Source organism: Oncorhynchus kisutch, unplaced genomic scaffold (genome assembly GCF_002021735.2).
Source record: "Oncorhynchus kisutch isolate 150728-3 unplaced genomic scaffold, Okis_V2 scaffold747, whole genome shotgun sequence".
In the NCBI taxonomy this organism is placed as follows: domain Eukaryota; kingdom Metazoa; phylum Chordata; class Actinopteri; order Salmoniformes; family Salmonidae; genus Oncorhynchus; species Oncorhynchus kisutch.
Genome location: NW_022262692.1, coordinates 90,001 through 107,403, shown reverse-complemented (window position 1 = coordinate 107,403; position 17,403 = coordinate 90,001). Strand labels below are relative to the sequence as shown.

At 43.8% G+C, this 17,403-nt stretch overlaps 1 pseudogene; it reads right to left on the bottom strand.

The window, feature by feature from the left end:
* Positions 1–13,213, bottom strand: part of LOC116361829 (tetraspanin-18-like) — a 60,394-nt pseudogene extending 47,181 nt beyond the window's left edge.
* Between the last annotated feature and the right edge of the window lie 4,190 nt (positions 13,214–17,403).

Genomic DNA, 17,403 nt, shown 5'->3' with positions numbered 1-17,403 from the left:
TACATTAGTCCTGCCAGTCTTCAGGAAACCTGTCTGCATTAGTCCTGCCAGTCTGCATTAGTCCTGCCAGTCTGCAGGAGGCCTGTCTGCATTAGTCCTGCCAGTCTGCAGGAACCCTGTCTGCATTAGCCATGTCAGTCTGCATTAGTCCTGTCAGTCTGCATTAGTCCTGTCAGTCTGCATTAGTCCTGCCAGTCTCCATTCGTCCTGTCAGTCTGCATTAGTCCTGCCAGTCTCCATTCGTCCTGTCAGTCTGCAGGATGCCAGTCTGCATTAGTCAAGTCAGTCTGCATTAGTCCTGTCAGTCTGCATTAGTCCTGCCAGTCTGCATTAGTCCTGTCAGTCTGCATTAGTCCTGTCAGTCTGCAGGAGGCCAGTCTGTATTAGTCAAGTCAGTCTGCATTAGTCCCGTCAGTCTGCATTTGTCATGTCAGTCTGCATTAGTCCTGCCAGTCTGCATTCGTCCTGCCAGTCTGCATTAGTCCTGCCAGTCTGCATTAGTCCTGCCAGTCTACATTAGTCCTGCCAGTCTACATTAGTCCTGCCTGTCTTCAGGAACCCTGTCCGCATTAGTCCTGCCAGTCTTCAGGAGGACTGCCAGTCTGCATTAGTCCTGCCAGTCTTCAGGAGGCCTACCTAGCCTGGCCTCTGTTCCCCGCCTGTGTTGGCTACAAACCTGGATTCAAACAGTATTTGTTCTCTTCAGAATCCTATTTAAACCCTGAGGTCTGGTTGGATCAGCCAGCGTAGCGGGAGCTTGTCCCCTGCCCTGGCCTGGCAGGAGGGGAACAAACTAATTGCCAGACAGTCTTTCAGGCCCTCAGCCCCTACTGGGCTCTGCTGGTCTGGTCCAGGCTGGCAGAGTGACACCACGCTGTGATCCAACAATAGAACACACTCTGTCCCTAATGGAGCCCTGTCCTTTATGTTGTGCACTGCTACTGATCAGGGGTGTGTGTGTGTGTGTGTGTGTGTGTGTGTGTGTGTGTGTGTGTGTGTGTGTGTGTGTGTGTGTGTGTGTGTGTGTGTGTGGGCCACTACATAGGGAACAGTTAGCCATTTGAGATACAAGCAGAACCTTATTGTCAAACTGCAACAGGAAGGAAAGGGACAGATGGACTGATCACGTGACTCACCCTGACCCCTGACCCCTGGCTAGTAGCTACACCTGGACATGGCATGATAGCATGACTAGTATGTCATGTTCACACATGTTGTTGAACACAGACAAAAAAAAAACTGTCCCCTTTCCCTGTTTGTGTGTCCCAAAAGGCACCATATCATTTCCTAAATAGTGCACTACTTTTGACCAAGGCCCAGTGTGCACTGCATAGAGAATAAGATGCCATTTGTGATGTAGCCTGTGGCCTAATGAGCTCTCAGCAGCAGGAAACGTTGGGCTTGTCAATGGAGAAGGGCCCGGCCGTGAAGAGAAGACACCTGTGGTGTTCACTGGGCCGCCTCTTTCTGCCTCAACACAGGGTCTGGGTGGTGTTTACTGGGCCACCTCTTTCTCCTTCAACACAGGGTCTGGGTGGTGTCTACTGGGCCACCTCTTTCTGCTTCAACACAGGGTCTGGGTGGTGTCTACTGGGCCACCTCTTTCTCCTTCAACACAGGGTCTGGGTGGTGTTTACTGGGCCACCTCTTTCTGCTTCAACACAGGGTCTGGGTGGTGTCTACTGGGCCAGCTCTTTCTGCTTCAACACAGGGTCTGGGTGGTGTCTACTGGGCCACCTCTTTCTGCTTCAACACAGGGTCTGGGTGGTGTCTACTGGGCCACCTCTTTCTGCTTCAACACAGGGTCTGGGTGGTGTCTACTGGGCCACCTCTTTCTGATTCAACACGTGATAGTGGCAACACATGGAGTTGGGTTGATATAGACATGGTAGAATACATGATAGTGACAACACATGGAGTTGGGTTGGATATAGTCATGGTAGGATACATGATAGTGACAACACATGGAGTTGGGTTGATATAGTCATGGTAGGATACATGATAGTGACAACACATGGAGGTGGGTTGATATAGACATGGTAGGATACATGATAGTGACAACACATGGAGTTGGGTTGATATAGACATGGTAGGATACATGATAGTGACAACACATGGAGGTGGGTTGATATAGACATGGTAGGATACATGATAGTGACAACACATGGAGTTGGGTTGATATAGACATGGTAGGATACATGATAGTGACAACACATGGAGGTGGGTTGATATAGACATGGTAGGATACATGATAGTGACAACACATGGAGTTGGGTTGATATAGACATGGTAGGATACATGATAGTGACAACACATGGAGTTGGGTTGATATAGACATGGTAGAATACATGATAGTGGCAACACATGGAGTTGGGTTGGATATCGTCATGGTAGGATACATGATAGTGGCAACACATAGAGTTGGGTTGATATAGACATGGTAGGATACATGATAGTGACAACACATGGAGTTGGGTTGATATAGACATGGTAGGATACATGATAGTGACAACACATGGAGTTGGGTTGATATAGACATGGTAGGATACATGATAGTGACAACACATGGAGTTGGGTTGATATAGACATGGTAGGATACATGATAGTGACAACACATGGAGTTGGGTTGATATAGTCATGGTAGGATACATGATAGTGACAACACATGGAGTTGGGTTGATATAGACATGGTAAGATACATGATAGTGACAACACATGGATTTGGGTTGATATAGACATGGTAGGATACATGATAGTGACAACACATGGAGTTGGGTTGATATAGACATGGTAGGATACATGATAGTGACAACACATGGAGTTGGGTTGATATAGACATGGTAGGATACATGATAGTGACAACACATGGAGTTGGGTTGATATAATCATGGTAGGATACATGATAGTGACAACACATGGAGTTGGGTTGATATAATCATGGTAGGATACATGATAGTGACAACACATAGAGTTGGGTTGATATAATCATGGTAGGATACATGATAGTGACAACACATTGAGCTGGGTTGATATAATCAGGGTAGGATACATGATAGTGACAACACATGGAGTTGGGTTGATATAATCATGGTAGGATACATGATAGTGACAACACATTGAGTTGGGTTGATATAATCATGGTAGGATACATGATAGTGACAACACATTGAGTTGGGTTGATATAATCATGGTAGGATACATGATAGTGACAACACATGGAGTTGGGTTGATATAATCATGGTAGGATACATGAGTGACAACACATTGAGTTGGGTTGATATAATCATGGTAGGATACATGATAGTGACAACACATTGAGTTGGGTTGATATAATCATGGTAGGATACATGATAGTGACAACACATTGAGTTGGGTTGATATAATCATGGTAGGATACATGATAGTGACAACACATTGAGTTGGGTTGATATAATCATGGTAGGATACATGATAGTGACAACACATTGAGTTGGGTTGATATAATCATGGTAGGATACATGATAGTGACAACACATGGAGTTGGGTTGATATAATCATGGTAGGATATAGTATTTCTTACAATCTTCTATTTTGACTGGAATTGTGTTGGTCCTTGTTAATAAGCACAACATTTATTCCAGTTCTCAAACAGTTTAACTGTCAGATTGGGCTGTTTTCACCTCTTCTTCTTCTCAGAATTGATCAACCAGCCCGTTACCACGGTTACGGGGAAAAAACAGTTTCCGGTGCCCTTTTTTTGTGTTTTTAGGTATGAGCACATGACCCCCCCCCCCCCCCCCCAAAAGTGTCTGTGTACGGCTCTGTAGTTACGCCTGCTGCCTAAAGAGCTACTCGACTAACTAACCATGGTAATTTCAACAGAACTATGACTGACAGCAGCACTACTCAGAAGAATGGGGATGTAGAAGACTCTGTAGAAGATACCAGAGGACATGTAGCCATCTGTAAACCCTCACAGAGACATGTTTCACATCTATCTGTCAAATACATGAACTAGAGCCTGTTGTTGTTGTTGTTGATGTTTATTTTGGAATGGATTGTGTTTACTGGGCCACCTCTTTCAAATAAATGAATTAGAGCCTGTTGTTGTTGTTGTTGATGTTTATTTTGGAATGGATTGTGTTTACTGGGCCACCTCTTTCAAATAAATGAACTAGAGCCTGTTGTTGTTGTTGTTGTTGATGTTTATTTTGGAATGGATTGTGTTTACTGGGCCACCTCTTTCAAATAAATGAATTAGAGCCTGTTGTTGTTGTTGTTGATGTTTATTTTGGAATGGATTGTGTTTACTGGGCCACCTCTTTCAAATAAATGAACTAGAGCCTGTTGTTGTTGTTGATGTTTATTTTGGAATGGATTGTGTTTACTGGGCCACCTCTTTCAAATAAATGAACTAGAGCCTGTTGTTGTTGTTGTTGTTGATGTTTATTTTGGAATGGATTGTGTTTACTGGGCCACCTCTTTCAAATAAATGAATTAGAGCCTGTTGTTGTTGTTGTTGATGATGTTTATTTTGGAATGGATTGTGTTTACTGGGCCACCACTTTCAAATAAATGAACTAGAGCCTGTTGTTGTTGTTGTTGATGTTTATTTTGGAATGGATTGTGTTTACTGGGCCACCTCTTTCAAATAAATGAACTAGAGCCTGTTGTTGTTGTTGTTTCATTCAGGATGTTTATTTTAGAATGGATTGTGTTTACTGGGCCACCTCTTTCAAATAAATGAACTAGAGCCTGTTGTTGTTGTTGTTGTTGATGTTTATTTTGGAATGGATTGTGTTTACTGGGCCACCTCTTTCAAATAAATGAACTAGAGTCTGTTGTTGTTGTTGTTGTTGTTGATGTTTATTTTGGAATGGATTGTGTTTACTGGGCCACCTCTTTCAAATAAATGAACTAGAGCCTGTTGTTGTTGTTGTTGTTGATGTTTATTTTGGAATGGATTGTGTTTACTGGGCCACCTCTTTCAAATAAATGAACTAGAGCCTGTTGTTGTTGTTGATGTTTATTTTGGAATGGATTGTGTTTACTGGGCCACCTCTTTCAAATAAATGAATTAGAGCCTGTTGTTGTTGTTGATGTTTATTTTGGAATGGATTGTGTTTACTGGGCCACCTCTTTCAAATAAATGAAATAAAGCCTGTTGTTGTTGTTGTTGTTGATGTTTATTTTGGAATGGATTGTGTTTACTGGGCCACCTCTTTCAAATAAATGAACTAGAGTCTGTTGTTGTTGTTGTTGATGTTTATTTTGGAATGGATTGTGTTTACTGGGCCACCTCTTTCAAATAAATGAACTAGAGCCTGTTGTTGTTGTTGATGTTTATTTTGGAATGGATTGTGTTTACTGGGCCACCTCTTTCAAATAAATGAATTAGAGCCTGTTGTTGTTGTTGATGTTTATTTTGGAATGGATTGTGTTTACTGGGCCACCTCTTTCAAATAAATGAACTAGAGCCTGTTGTTGTTGTTGTTGTTGATGTTTATTTTGGAATGGATTGTGTTTACTGGGCCACCTCTTTCAAATAAATGAACTAGAGTCTGTTGTTGTTGTTGTTGATGTTTATTTTGGAATGGATTGTGTTTACTGGGCCACCTCTTTCAAATAAATGAACTAGAGCCTGTTGTTGTTGTTGTTGATGTTTATTTTGGAATGGATTGTGTTTACTGGGCCACCTCTTTCAAATAAATGAACTAGAGCCTGTTGTTGTTGTTGATGTTTATTTTGGAATGGATTGTGTTTACTGGGCCACCTCTTTCAAATAAATGAAATAGAGCCTGTTGTTGTTGATGTTTATTTTGGAATGGATTGTGTTTACTGGGCCACCTCTTTCAAATAAATGAATTAGAGCCTGTTGTTGTTGTTGTTGATGTTTATTTTAGAATGGATTGTGTTTACTGGGCCACCTCTTTCAAATAAATGAATTAGAGCCTGTTGTTGTTGTTGTTGTTATTGATGTTTATTTTGGAATGGATTTTGTTTACTGGGCCACCTCTTTCAAATAAATGAATTAGAGCCTGTTGTTGTTGTTGTTGATGTTTATTTTAGAATGGATTGTGTTTACTGGGCCACCTCTTTCAAATAAATGAATTAGAGCCTGTTGTTGTTGTTGTTGTTGTTGATGTTTATTTTGGAATGGATTGTGTTTTATTGGGCCACCTCTTTCAAATAAATGAATTAGAGCCTGTTGTTGTTGTTGATGTTTATTTTGGAATGGATTGTGTTTACTGGGCCACCTCTTTCAAATAAATGAACTAGAGCCTGTTGTTGTTGTTGTTGTTGATGTTTATTTTGGAATGGATTGTGTTTTACAACTAATGCCTGTCGTGTCCCATCAACTGTCGATCGATGGGTTTGGCTCGTTTTCATGTAGAAAATGCATTTGTTTGTCAGCTGAAAGTAAACGTAGCTATCAATCACAAAGACTAAAGACCATTAGAGGACCAAGAAACACCAGGTCTCTGGAAAGCTCGTTAATTGTCAAAGGACATTTTGGTCATCCTGGGTGAAAGACAGTCAGAGACACTCACAAACAACGATCATGTGTTTTGAGAATTAATCGGGGCGGCAGCATAGCCTAGTGGTTAGAGCGTTGGACTAGTAACCAGCAGGTAGCCTAGTGGTTAGAGCGTTGGACTAGTAACCAGCAGGTAGCCTAGTGGTTAGAGCGTTGGACTAGTAACCAGCAGGTAGTCTAGTGGTTAGAGTGTTGGACTAGTAACCAGTAGGTAGCCTAGTGGTTAGAGCGTTGGACTAGTAACCAGCAGGTAGCCTAGTGGTTAGAGCGTTGGACTAGTAACCAGCAGGTAGCCTAGTGGTTAGAGCGTTGGACTAGTAACCAGCAGGTAGTCTAGTGGTTAGAGCGTTGGACTAGTAACCAGCAGGTAGTCTAGTGGTTAGAGCGTTGGACTAGTAACCAGCAGGTAGCCTAGTGGTTAGAGCATTGGACTAGTAACCAGCAGGTAGTCTAGTGGTTAGAGCGTTGGACTAGTAACCAGCAGGTAGTCTAGTGGTTAGAGCGTTGGACTAGTAACCAGCAGGTAGTCTAGTGGTTAGAGCGTTGGACTAGTAACCAGCAGGTAGTCTAGTGGTTAGAGCGTTGGACTAGTAACCAGCAGGTAGCCTAGTGGTTAGAGCGTTGGACTAGTAACCAGCAGGTAGTCTAGTGGTTAGAGCGTTGGACTAGTAACCAGCAGGTAGTCTAGTGGTTAGAGCGTTGGACTAGTAACCAGCAGGTAGTCTAGTGGTTAGAGCGTTGGACTAGTAACCAGCAGGTAGTCTAGTGGTTAGAGTGTTGGACTAGTAACCAGCAGGTAGCCTAGTGGTTAGAGCGTTGGACTAGTAACCAAAAAGTTGCAAGATTGAATCCCCGAGCTGACAAGGTAAAAAATCTGTTGTTCTGCCACCTGAACAAGGCACTTAACCCACTGTTCCTAGGCTGTCATCGAAAATAAGAATTTGTTCTTAACCGACTTGCCTAGTTAAATAAAGGTGTAAATGTTTTTTGAGAAAGAATGAAGGGTTTCTTGGTTTTGAACTGATCACTTGTTTCCAGGTAGATGTGACTGGTGCCTCTTCTCTATCTACTGTACCCACCTCGACTTCCAGTGGACGTTGGGGGGCTTCCACAATGTTGCTATACAGCTACAGGGCTGATTGAAGGTAGATGTGACTGCTTACAACCTCATGCTAATCACATTAGCCTACGTTAGCTCAACCGTCCCGTGGACTAATAATGTGGAGTCGTCCAGGTCCAGAGGAGGCACAGCAGACCCAGATCTGGACCCCCTCCACCATGCTGGACTGTTGGGATAAGGTTATTTTGGTGGTAGGCAGTGTTGGGTATTCTGTTATTTTGGTGGTAGGCAGTGTTGGGTATTCTGTTATTTTGGTGGTAGGCAGTGTTGGGTTTTCTGTTATTTTGGTGGTAGGCAGTGTTGGGTATTCTGTTATTTTGGTGGTAGACAGTGTTGGGATAAGGTTATTTTGGTGGTAGGCAGTGTTGGGTATTCTGTTATTTTGGTGGTAGGCAGTGTTGGGTATTCTGTTATTGTGGTGGTAGACAGTGTTAGGTATTCTGTTATTGTGGTGGTAGGCAGTGTTGGGTATTCTGTTATTTTGGTGGTAGGGGGTGTTGGGTTTTCTGTTATTTTGGTGGTAGGCAGTGTTGGCTATTCTGTTATTTTGGTGGAGGGGGTGTTGGGTTTTCTGTTATTTTGGTGGTAGGGGGTGTTGGGTTTTCTGTTATTTTGGTGGTAGGCAGTGTTGGGTTTTCTGTTATTTTGTTGGTAGGCTGTGTTGGGTTTTCGCCAAACATAGCGGTGTTGCTTGTGCCCAAAAAGGTCAATTTGGGACATGATGCACGGTCCAGAGTATGGACTTCAGGTTCTTCAGGTTTGTCCAGGGGGTTTCTGACCAAGTTAAGACGGGGCAGTTTGGTTCTTTTTTTTTAACAGCAGAGCCTTTCTTCCTAGCAACCCTACCACGGGTGGCATTTTGATTCAGTGTTCTCCTTATTGTTGAAGCACAGTTACCTGAGGCAGCAAGGGAGGTCCGCACATCTCTAAAATCAAATCAAATCAAATGTATTCATATAGCCCTTCGTACTTCAGCTGATATCTCAAAGTGCTGTACAGAAACCCAGCCTAAAACCCCCAAACAGCAAGCAATGCAGGTGTAGAAGCACGGTGGCTAGGAAAAACTCCCTAGAAAGGCCAAAACCTAGGAAGAAACCTAGAGAGGAACCAGGCTAGATGTTATGTTTTGGGTTGACTTTTACCTGATTTATGATTGTTCCTGTGGCTCTTTGGGATACTTCGGAAGGGCGTCCACTTCTAGGAAGAGTTGCTGTCATGTTAAATACTCTCCTTTTGTAAATGATAAGCCTAACAAGTGAACTGATGGAGATCAAATCATTTCGAGATGATTTTACAGCCTTCTCCCAGACTGATGTGTTCTCACTACCCTCGTCCTGATGTCCTCTGAGATCTTCTCCTCTCTGTATGGTCTGCTTTGCATTCACCTGGACGGGTAACATTAAACTGAGCAGGTATCTCTCTATTTATCAGAGTCCCGCCCCCCCCTAACCATCTCTCCTTTGATTGGTTCATTTGATACCCAATTATTGACCCACCTGATTCTACTTATTAACTTCTTGATTTAACCCAATGCAACTCGAGGTTCACTTATCTTTTTGCATCGATTCAATTTAAAAATCAATTTAAAAAAACTACAACAAAAAATAAATCTGTAAATTGCACAAGGGGTTCACATACCTTCCATCAGTACTGTACGTAGTTCACATACCTTCCATCAGTACTGTACGTAGTTCACATACCTTCCATCAGTACTGTACGTAGTTCACATACCTTCCATCAGTACTGTACGTAGTTCACATACCTTCCATCAGTACTGTACGTAGTTCACATACCTTCCATCAGTACTGTACGTAGTTCACATACCTTCCATCAGTACTGTACGTAGTTCACATACCTTCCATCAGTACTGTACGTAGTTCACATACCTTCCATCAGTACTGTACGTAGTTCACATACCTTCCATCAGTACTGTACGTAGTTCACATACCTTCCATCAGTACTGTACGTAGTTCACATACCTTCCATCAGTACTGTACGTAGTTCACATACCTTCCATCAGTACTGTACGTAGTTCACATACCTTCCATCAGTACTGTACGTAGTTCACATACCTTCCATCAGTACTGTACGTAGTTCACATACCTTCCATCAGTACTGTACGTAGTTCACATACCTTCCATCAGTACTGTACGTAGTTCACATACCTTCCATCAGTACTGTACGTAGTTCCAGATCTGTCCACACTGAAGGGGTTGAGGAAGAACGACTACAGGGGGTCTCCTTTACAGCCACTCAGTTAGACCATACATACAAGGGATCACACATCCAGTCTGTGATATATATAAACTGTAACAGATTTCAGCATTGATAAATCCCCCCCCCCCCCCCCAAAAAAAAAAGCTGGTACGCCCACCCACTAAGCCTAGACACAGTGACACGGTGTGTAATTGACATTAAACCATGTGATTACTCTACCAGGCTCTACTGCCTGTCTACAGCTCCAGGTGCAGCTAGCTACCAGGTCGCTTCCAAAATATGGCATCCTATTCCCAACCCTACGGCTCCTGGTTAAATGTAGTGCACTATGTAGGGGAAAGGATGCCATTTGACTTTGTTGAGCTGCACAATCAATTTCACATACTTTCTGATGATTTGGACCTGGCGCACAGAAAAAATGCTAATTATCGGTCGCGTGACTCGAATGGGATTTGTGCCACAAATGCTAAAAACGTTAGCATGTGGAAACAGTGGCAGGGAAACTCAGCCAAAGCATGGTTCTCTGTCATACCTTGTCCATAGACTGCGTACAGGGTCAGGAAATCAATGTGACGTGATGTCATTCAGGTGAACTATCCCTTCATTTGTTTTTGTTTTCCTGTAATGATTTTGTGTCGATATTGATGAAAATGAAGCATGGGTTTATTCTAAGGAAAAACAATCTAGCTATTGTTTAGCTAACGTTGGCTAACGTTAGCATTCAACTAGCTAGCCTATTTTAAGTTAGTTTGATGTGAATATGAAAAGCTTATGTATATATTATGTCAATTGGACATTTCTCCCAATACCTCTACTTCAACTCTCTTCAATAAGCTTTACCTCATCTCTTTGCCTCCAGAACCCCCCCAAGCCCAGACCCTCTCTAACTTCAGACCGCCTCAGACCCTCTCTAACCTCAGACTCTCTCTAACCGCAGACCCTCTCTGACCCCAGACCCTCACTGACCTCAGACCCTCTCTTACCCAGGAACCTCTCTAACCCCAGACCCCTCAGACCCTCTCTAACCCCAGACCCTCTCTAACCCCAGACCCTCTCTAACCTCAGACCCTCTCTAACCTCAGACCCTCTCTGACTCCCACTAACCCCAGACCCTCTCTAACCCCGGACCCCCTCAGACCCTCTCTAACCTCAGACTCTCTAACCGCAGACCCTCTCTGACCCCAGACCCTCTCTGACCTCAGACCCTCTCTAACCTCAGACCTCCTCAGACCCTCTCTAACCTCAGACCCTTTCTGCCCTCAGACCCTCTCTAACCCCAGACCCTCTCTAATCTCAGATCCTCTAACCCCCTCTAATCCCAGACCCTCTCTAACCTCAGACCCTCAATAACCCCAGACCCCCTCAGACCCCAGACCCTCTCTAACCTCAGACCCCCTCTAACCCCAGACCCTCTCTAACCTCAGACCCCCTCTAACCTCAGACCCTCAATAACCCCAGACCCCTCTAACCCCAGACCCCCCTCAGACCCTCTCTAATCCCAGACCCCCTCTAACCCCAGACCCCCTCTAAACTCAGATCCTCTCTAACCTCAGACCCTCTCTGACTCCCACTAACCCCAGACCCTCTCTAACCCCGGACCCCCTCAGACCCTCTCTAACCTCAGACCCTCAATAAATCCAGACCCCCTCAGACCCCAGACCCTCTCTAACCTCAGACCCCCTCTAACCCCAGACCCTCTCTAACCTCAGACCCCCTCTAACCTCAGACCCTCAATAACCCCAGACCCCCTCTAACCCCAGACCCCTCTCAGACCCCCTCTAACCCCAGACCCTCTCTAAACTCAGATCCTCTCTAACCTCAGACCCTCTCTAACCTCAGACCCTCTCTGACTCCCACTAACCCCAGACCCTCTCTAACCCCGGACCCCCTCAGACCCTCTCTAACCTCAGACCCTCAATAAATCCAGACCCCCTCAGACCCCAGACCCTCTCTAACCTCAGACCCCCTCTAACCCCAGACCCTCTCTAACCTCAGACCCCCTCTAACCTCAGACCCTCAATAACCCCAGACCCCCTCTAACCCCAGACCCCTCTCAGACCCCCTCTAACCCCAGACCCTCTCTAACCCCAGACCCTCAATAACCTTATACCCTCTCTGACCCCAGACCCTCTTTGACCCCAGACCCCCTCTAACATCAGATTTTCTCACCAATAGGTTTCAGCTGTCTTTGTGATGACTGAATGTAGACTACAAGCTGCAGTATGCATGTGAGAGGAGGCCAGGACAGGAAATACTATTTCACAAACTATTTCAGGACACTTCCAACCCCTCGTTGCTGTTATTCCATGTTATTACCTGATGTCATTACTATAGTACAGACACATATGAAGTACGGTGAGACCTAATAACAAACATATCAGAATAGTAGGCCGAGTTGCTGTCATGTTAAATACTCCCCATTTGTAAATGATTAGCCTCACAAGTGAACTGATGGAGCTCAAATAATTTCGAGATGATTTTATAGCCTTCTCCCAGACTGATGTGTTCTCACTACCCTCGTCCTAATAACAAACATATCAGAATAGTAGCCTATTGGTCTTCAGACATTATGGCATTATGGTTTGCAATTGACAGTTAATACATAGTCTAGTGGTTAGAGCGTTGGACTAGCAACAAGAAAGGTTGTAAGATCGAATCCCCGAGCTGACAAGGTAAAAAAATGTCGTTCTGCCCCTGAACAAGGCAGTTAACCCACTGTTCCTAGGCCGTCGTTGTAAATAAGAATTTGTTCTTAATTGACTTGCCTCGTTAAATAAATAAATAACAAACAGACACATCGTGCATTAGCCTATCGTCAATATTGATGGAAGCCAAACCAAAACTTCCCGAGTTTCTGAGAGAAAACGTTCAGCACTGAATAAAAACATCGTGGTTGCTTGAGTCTATACATTTCAAAAGCTAATGTGTCCATCGTGTTTTAATGTAACATAACAAAAAGCCTTGAATAAATTGGGTGGGATACAAAGTCACAGTTAACATCCAAATACAATTTCGAATTACTGCGTGACATTTTCGATACGAACGGAATGGGGGACTGAATTGGAGAGAGCGCCTCAAACTTACCCTTTATAGAACCGAGAGAAGTGAAATATGTTCCCCAAAGCTTTTAAAGAACACGAACCAGTAGATATATCCAAAATGTTACGACACTGTCCTCGGGAATTACTAATAATCACTGATAAATCCAATAGTACGGGCGCAGCAACAGCGTTCAGTTCAGTCATGTGCTCATTCCTCACCGCGAGGTTCGCTCTGTGGTTGAAGTGTCCGTCCACCCGTTTCCATACGCGCAGCGCTTCACCTCGAAGGTATGGTAGAGTACTGGACGCTCACACCCACCACTAAAAACTAGCATTGTTAACATTTCAAATAATAGGGCTTTTTCTTCGAGACAGCTTGAACTCAACTGCTATTTTGATTGGCATTAGTTACATACAGTAGGACCTAAATCATGCGTAATAACTTTCACAACGTTTTTTACTTGGTAGCCTATAACACAAAATAACATTTCATCCATTTGTGATGTTTTTCTTTCGTGTTGGATGTTTTAAGGTGCAGCACAGATGGGCACTCAAGAGACAGGAGGGTATTTATGACACCATATTCCCTCTTTCACTCTTGTGTCCCTCCTTTCAGATCACGACTCTTGGTTTAAAACCTTCCCCTCCCTCTATTCTCACCCCTGAGTCTAACCCCTTCTCATCCCTTCTCATCCAGACTAATTGCCTTAAGCAATAAAACAGCCTTTAATATAATTACATTTCAATTTAAGGGTTTTATTGGCAAGTGAAGTAGATAATAAACAACAGTGAAAACAAACAGTAAACATTATTTCACACAATGTTCCAAAAGAATAAAGACATTTCAAATGTGATATTATGTCTTTATTCAGTGTTGTAAGGATGTGCAAATAGTTAAAAGTACAAAAGGGAAAATAAATATACTGGTCACTGGTTGTATTTACAATGGTGTTTGTTCTTCACTGGTTGCCCTTTTCTTGTGCAACAGGTCACACATCTTGCTGCTGTGATGTCACACGGTGGTATTTCACCCCAGTAGATATGGGAGTTTATCAAACTTGGGTTTGTTTTTGAATTCTTCGTGGTTCTGTGTTATCTGAGGGAAATATGTCTCTCTCTAATATGGTCATACATTCAGGAAGGAGGTTAGGAAGTGCAGCTCAGTTTCCACCTCATTGTGTCACATGAGCCGAATACAACAGTGAAAATGCTGACATACAAGCACTTAACCAACAATGCAGTTTTAAGAAAAATAAGTGTTAAGAAAGTCAATGTGGAGGCCGTATACAGGGGGTACCGGTACAGAGTCAATGTGGAGGCTATATACAGGGGGTACCGGTACAGAGTCAATGTGGAGGCTATATACAGGGGGTACCGGTACAGAGTCAATGTGGAGGCTATATACAGGTGGTACCGGTACAGAGTCAATGTGGAGGTTATACACAGGGGGTGTATAACGTCATTTCCGGTCACAACTTGACGTCATTTCCGGTCACAACTTGCAGGCTTGTTTTCGAGTTGCTGTGCGTTTTGTTGCTAACCTGTTTTGCTACCTGACAACTTTACGGTTTTCACTTTTTAATTACCGTTCATATATTTATTTATTTTTTCCTCAACTTTTTCACTCCGGACGCTTTATCTGGACACGATTCGTCAGGACCTCCAACAGCCGAAGCTAAGTAGTAACATTAACATGATGCCTTCTAATTGCAGCCGCTGTACTCGCCTTACGGCGAGGATAGCTGTGCTGCAAGCCCAGCTTCAGACGCAATCGTTAGGCAAGGGTAATTTCAGTGTAGGAAAGGATGAAATAGCGTCTGTGGCACCAGTAAGTACAGATAGTAGTGTAAATCCCCTGGCACAGTCCCCGCAGCCGGACAACTTTCTCACGGTTTCTGGAAGGAAATGCTGTAGGAACGCTCAACCATTCAGCCGACAGAAACTTTCAACCGGTTTTCCCCATTAAGCAGCGGGTCGGAGTCAGAGGCCGATTCTTCTCTGGTCTCTACTCCTCCCGTTACGGGGTCTGAGACGCCGAAGCTTCCCACCATTAGCTCTGACAAATTGAAAACTCTAGTCATTGGCGACTCCATTACCCGCAGTATTAGACTTAAAGCGAATCATCCAGCGATCATACACTGTTTACCCGGGGGCAGGGCTACCGACGTTAAGGCTAATCTGAAGATGGTGCTGGCTAAAGCTAAAACTGGCGAGTGTAGAGAGTATAGAGATATTGTTATCCACGTCGGCACCAACGATGTTAGGATGAAACAGTCAGAAATCACTAAGCGCAACATAGCTTCTGCGTGCATATCAGCTAGAAAGATGTGTCGGCATCGAGTAATTGTCTCTGGCCCCCTCCCAGTTAGGGGGAGTGATGAGCTCTACAGCAGAGTCTCACAACTCAATCGCTGGTTGAAAACTGTTTTCTGCCCCTCCCAAAAGTTAGAATTTGTAGATAATTGGCCCTCTTTCTGGGACTCACCCACAAACAGGACCAAGCCTGACCTGCTGAGGAGTGACGGACTCCATCCTAGCTGGAGGGGTGCTCTCATCTTATCTACCAACATAGACAGGGCTCTAACTCTTCTAGCTCCACAATGAAATAGGGTGCAGGCCAGGCAGCAGGCTGTTAGCCAGCCTGCCAGCATAGTGGAGTCTGCCATTAGCACAGTCAGTGTAGTCAGCTCAGCTATCACCATTGAGACCGTGTCTGTGCCTCGACCTAGGTTGGGCAAAACTAAACATGGCGGTGTTCGCCTTAGCAATCTCACTAGGATAAAGACCACCTCCATTCCTGTCATTACTGAAAGAGATCATGATACCTCACATCTCAAAATAGGGCTACTTAATGTTAGATCCCTTACTTCAAAGGCAATTATAGTCAATGAACTAATCACTGATCATAATCTTGATGTGATTGGCCTGACTGAAACATGGCTTAAGCCTGATGAATTTACTGTTTTAAATGAGGCCTCACCTCCTGGCTACACTAGTGACCATATCCCCCGTGCATCCCGCAAAGGCGGAGGTGTTGCTAACATTTACGATAGCAAATTTCAATTTACAAAAAAAAAAATTGACATTTTCGTCTTTTGAGCTTCTAGTCATGAAATCTATGCAGCCTACTCAATCACTTTTTATAGCTACTGTTTACAGGCCTCCTGGGCCATATACAGCGTTTCTCACTGAGTTCCCTGAATTCCTATCGGACCTTGTAGTCATAGCAGATAATATTCTAATCTTTGGTGACTTTAATATTCACATGGAAAAGTCCACAGACCCACTCCAAAAGGCTTTCAGAGCCATCATCGACTCAGTGGGTTTTGTCCAACATGTCTCTGGACCCACTCACTGTCACAGTCATACGCTGGACCTAGTTTTGTCCCATGGAATAAATGTGGTGGATCTTAATGTTTTTCCTCATAATCCTGGACTATCGGACCACCATTTTATTACATTTGCAATTGCAACAAATAATCTGCTTAGACCCCAACCAAGGAACATCAAAAGTCGTGCTATAAATTCACAGACAACACAAAGATTCCTTGATGCCCTTCCAGACTCCCTCTGCCTACCCAAGGACGCCAGAGGACAAAAATCAGTTAACCACCTAACTGAGGATCTCAATCTAACCTTGCGCAATACCCTAGATGCAGTTGCACCCCTAAAAACAAAAAAAATGTCTCATAAGAAACTAGCTCCCTGGTACACAGAAAATACCCGAGCTCTGAAGCAAGCTTCCAGAAAATTGGAACGGAAATGGCGCCACACCAAACTGGAAGTCTTCCGACTAGCTTGGAAGGACGGTACCGTGCAGTACCGTAGAGCCCTTACTGCTGCTCGATCATCCTATTTTTCTAACTTAATTGAGGAAAATAAGAACAATCCGAAATTCCTTTTTAATACTGTCGCAAAGCTAACTAAAAAGCAGCATTCCCCAAGAGAGGATGACTTTCACTTTAGCAGTGATAAATTCATGAACTTCTTTGAGGAAAAGATTATGATTATTAGAAAGCAAATTACGGACTCCTCTTTAAACCTGCGTATTCCTCCAAACCTCAGTTGTCCTGAGTCTGCACAACTCTGCCAGGACCAAGGATCAAGAGAGACGCTCAAGTGTTTTAGTACTATATCTCTTGACACAATGATGAAAATAATCATGGCCTCTAAACCTTCAAGCTGCATACTGGACCCTATTCCAACTAAACTACTGAAAGAGCTGCTTCCTGTGCTTGGCCCTCCTATGTTGAACATAATAAACGGCTCTCTATCCACTGGATGTGTACCAAACTCACTAAAAGTGGCAGTAATAAAGCCTCTCTTGAAAAAGCCAAACCTTGACCCAGAAAATATAAAAAACTATCGGCCTATATCGAATCTTCCATTCCTCTCAAAAATTTTAGAGAAGGCTGTTGCGCAGCAACTCACTGCCTTCCTGAAGACAAACAATGTATACGAAATGCTTCAGTCTGGTTTTAGACCCCATCATAGCACTGAGACGGCAC